Source organism: Hordeum vulgare, chromosome 7H (genome assembly GCF_904849725.1).
Source record: "Hordeum vulgare subsp. vulgare chromosome 7H, MorexV3_pseudomolecules_assembly, whole genome shotgun sequence".
Classification (NCBI taxonomy): Eukaryota; Viridiplantae; Streptophyta; class Magnoliopsida; order Poales; family Poaceae; genus Hordeum; species Hordeum vulgare.
Genome location: NC_058524.1, coordinates 620,526,137 through 620,530,763, shown reverse-complemented (window position 1 = coordinate 620,530,763; position 4,627 = coordinate 620,526,137).

Sequence of the window (4,627 nt, the reverse complement as noted above, 5' to 3'; positions counted from 1 at the left end):
TTTCCTCTAGTGGTGTTATGTGAACGTCGACTACAAAACACTTCACCATAATTGGGCCTAGAGGAAGGCATTGGGAAGTAGTAAGTAGATGATGGGTTGCTGGAGTGACAGAAGCTTAAACCCCAGTCTATGCGTTGCTTCGTGAGGGGCTCATTTGGATCCACTAGTTTAATGCTATGGTTAGACTTTGTCTTAATTCTTCTTGTGTAGTTGCGGATGCTTGCGAGAGAGGTTAATCATAAGTGGGATGCTTGTCCAAGTAAGGGCAGTACCCAAGCGCTGGTCCACCCACATATCAAACTATCAAAGTAATGAACGTGAATCATATGAACATGATGAAACTAGCATGACAGAAATTCCCGTGTGTCCTCGGGAGCGCTTTTCCTCCTATAAGACTTTGTTCAGGCTTGTCCCTTGCTACAAAAGGGATTGGGCCACTTGTTGCACCGTTGCTACTACTTGTTACTTGTTACTCTTTGCTTGCTACGTTTCACCTCGCTACACAATCACTTGTTACCGCTACTTTCAGTGCTTGCAGTTATTACCTTGCTGAAATTCATTTATCAGAGCCTTCTGCTCCTCGTTGGGTTCAACACTCTTACTTATCGAAAGGACTACGATTGATCCCCTATACTTGTGGTCATCAACGTGCTACTCCCCGGCAGCGGCGCCAGAAATGCTTCTGATGTCAGTTATGCTAATGCACAAAAGTCCTTCCAATGGCGCCAGAAATAGATGTGTCGACGGCACCAGCAATCCTTCAGCTGCGACTACGCCTTAAGGGACTTCCTAGGCAAGTATGCAAAGGATTTCCCCCGTAGGTCTGAAGTGAACTACTCACGAGTCATTGGAGGGGCGATGATGATGATGAAGAAGCCCTCCATCTCCGAAGTCCCCTCCGACAGGGCGTCGGGAAGGGTCTTGATACGTCTCAAACGTATCTATAATTTTTGATGGTGTCACGCTGTTATCTTGTCTTCTTTGGTTGTTTTATGTACCTTTTATATATTTTTTGGGACTAACTTATTAATTCAGTGCCAAGTGCGAGTTCCTGTTTTTTCCGTGTTTTTGACTCTTTTCATATCTGATTTTGGAACGGAGTCCAAACGGAAGAAAAACCCCGAAATGATTTTTTCCCGAACGGAAGAAGATCAGGGGGCCTTTGGGCCAAGTCAGGTGGGCTCCAGGGAGGCCACAAGCCCCCACTCCGCCACCAGGGGGAGGCGGCGGTGGGCACGCTTGTGGCCTCCCTGGCCGCCCCCTGACCTAGATCTTTGGCCTATAAATTCCCAAATATTCCGCAAAAAATCAGGGGAGCATCGAAAATACTTTTCCGCCGCCGCAAGCTTCCGTTTCGCGAGATCTCATCTGGAGACCCTTCCTGGCACCCTGTCGGAGGGGACTTTGGAGTTGGAGGGCTTCTTCATCATCATCGTCGCCCCTCCAATGACTCATGAGTAGTTCACTTCAGACCTACGGGTTCGTAGTTAGTATCTAGATGGCTTCTTCTCTCTCTTGAATCTTTAATACAAAGTTCTCCTTGATCTTCATGGAGATCTATCCGATGTAATCTTCTTTGGCGGTGTGTTTGTCGAGATCCGATTAATTGTGGATTTGTGATCAGATTATCTATGATATATATTTGAGTCTTTGCTGAATTCTTATATGCATGATTTGATATCCTTTTAAGTCTCTCCGAGTCTTGGGTTTTGTTTGGCCAACTAGATCTATGATTCTTGCAATGGGAGAAGTGCTTGGTTTTGGGTTCTGCCATGTGGTGACCTTTCCCAGTGACAGTAGGGGCAGCAAGGCACACATCAAGCAGTTGCCATCAAGGGTAAAAAGATGGGGGTTTATCATTGGTTTGAGATTATCCCTCTACATTATGTCATCTTGCTTAAGGCGTTACTCTATTCTTATGGACTAAATACACTAGATGCATGCTGGATAGCGGTCGACGTGTGGAGTAATAGTAGTAGATGCAGAAAGTATCGGTCTACTTGTTTTGGACGTGATGCCTATAGATATAATCATTGCATAGATATCGTCACGACTTTGCGCGGTTCTATCAATTGCTCGACAGTAATTTGTTCACCCACCGTCTACTTGCTTTCATGAGAGAAGCCACTAGTAAACACTACGGCCCCCGGGTCTATTCACATCCATCGTTTACACCTCCGCTTTTACTTTGCTTTGTTACTTTGTTGCTTTCAGTTCTCACTTGGCAAACAATCTATAAGGGATTGAAAACCCCTTCATAGCGTTGGGAGCAAGTTTTTGTGTTTGTGCAGGATCTTGAGATACTCCTCCACTGGATTGATACCTTGGTTCTCAAACTAAGGGAAATACTTACCACCACTACGCTACATCACCCTTTCCGCTTCGAGGGAACACCAACGCAAGGCTCCAAGGCCACGGGGGAAATCCTCTGCATACTTGCCTAGGAAGTCCCTTAAGGCATAGCCGCAGCAGAAAGATCAAGCCAAGTATTCTCCCGTCGACGTGCCTATTTCTGGCTCCGTTGGAAGGTCTTTTGTTGGAGTAGCAGAAGTATTTCTGGCGCCGTTGCCGGGGATACACATCTGACATCAGAAGTATTTCTGGCGCCGTTGCCGGGGAGGAGAAATCAAGATCTATCCAAGTAGGTCTCACAAACTCATCTCTTGCATTTACTTTTGTTGCCAATTGCCTCTCGTTTTCCTCTCCCCCACTTCACATTTGGCGTTTTCATTTTCCTTTCTCCTTCGTCGTTTTCTTTTGCCTTTTTGCTGTTTTCTTTTGCCCGTTTCACTCTCTCTTCCTGCTCGTTTGTGTGTGAGATAGTCCATCAATGGCTAGACCCACCACTCCAAACGACACCCCTGAAAATGAAGTTCTCAATTTCAGGCAGAATGAGGAAGAAAATTTGAAGGACGCTTGGTACAGGATTTGCAATGCTCAAAGTAGATCTACTCGTAAGCAATCCACTACCGTCCTCCTTCGCAGTTTCTATGTTGGAATTTCTCCTTGGAATAGTTATATCCTTGATACCATTGTAGGCGGGAACTTTTTGGGGAGCCATTCTGTTGACTCCTATAGAGCTATCATTAATTTGGTAGGCTCACCCCCGCTCATGGTTAATGGAACTATCTTGACCTTGGAACATGTGATGCAAAGGCTTGACGTTATTGAAAACAAAATTGCCACAGTTGAACTTATTGAGGGTTTGGATATAAAGATCCACAATCAAATTTCTTAGTACGGATCCAAAGTGGGAAACTTTTTGAAAAATTTAAAGGAGAAGGAACTTATAGTTAATGATTCTTCTAGAATTGGCAAATTAGAAGATGTCATAACCAACTTGGGTTCCGCTTTTTCCGTTGTGCAAAATACTCCAAATCTTACTCTCAAAAAGACCGTCAAGCCTGTTTTTGTTCCTAAAGCTAGTGGTGAGTCATCTAATAAAGACGAAAACCTTAAGATGATAAATGATCACACTACCTATGGTTTGAGCACCAAAGATGACTATACGTGATTCCATCACTTTCGCCTAGCTAAGGGCGTTAAACGAAAGCGCTTGTTGGGAGGCAACCCAACGAATCTATCGTTTTTCTTTCTGTTTTGTGTTTTCCACACTTTCTTAATTCTGTTATGATTGTGTTTTTCTGTTTTTTTTGCGTTTGTGCCAAGCAAAACCGTTATGATTAGTCTTGGGGATGATCGTTTGGTCATGCTGGAAAAGACAGAAACTTTCAGCTCACGAAAAGAATTTTCATTTTTTTTCCGTAAGAGCTTTTGAGTTGATTCTTTTTGCTGCTGATTTATACACAAATTCTTCAGACTCTCGTAATTTTTGTGAAGTAAAAGAGGCATACGAAATATACAGATTGCTACAGACTGGTATGTTGTTAACAGATTTTGTTTTTGCTGTGTTGGTTGCTTATTTTGATGAAAATACGGATAGTATCGGGGGGTATTAGCCATGGAAGATTGAAAGTACAGTAACCCAACATCAGCACAAGTAGAATTTAAGTTTGCTACAGTACCTAAGGAAGTGGTGGTTTCCTTTCTTGTACTAATGTTATCACGAGTTTCTGTTTAAGTTTCGTGTTGTGAAGTTTTCAAGTTTTGGGTGAAGTTCTTATGGACAAAGAGATAAAGAGTGGCAAGAGCTCAAGATTGGGGATGCACAAGGCAGCCCAAGAGATTCAAGGATGCCATAAAAGCCTAAGCTTGGGGATGCCCCGGGAAGGCATCCCCTCTCTCGTCTTCCATCCATCGGTAACGTTACTTGGGGCTATATTTTCATTCACCACATGTTATGTGTTTTTGCTTGGAGCGTCTTGTATCATAGGAGTCTTTTATTTTTGTTGTGTCGCAATCATCCTTGCTGCACACCTAGAGAGAGAGAGACATGCACACACCGTGATTTTGTCGAGCTTCACTTATATCTTTTGGTAGACAATTCAGCTCACATGTGCTTCACTTATATCTTTTGAGCTAGATACTTTTGCTCTGTGTGCTTCACTTATATCTTTTAGAGCACAGCGGTGCGTGGCTTGGTAGTTGATCTATGCTTTGAAAGTAGTCTCAAAAGGGGTAGTTATCCAAAGGGATACGAAAACTTCCACCTTCATGTGCATTGAAT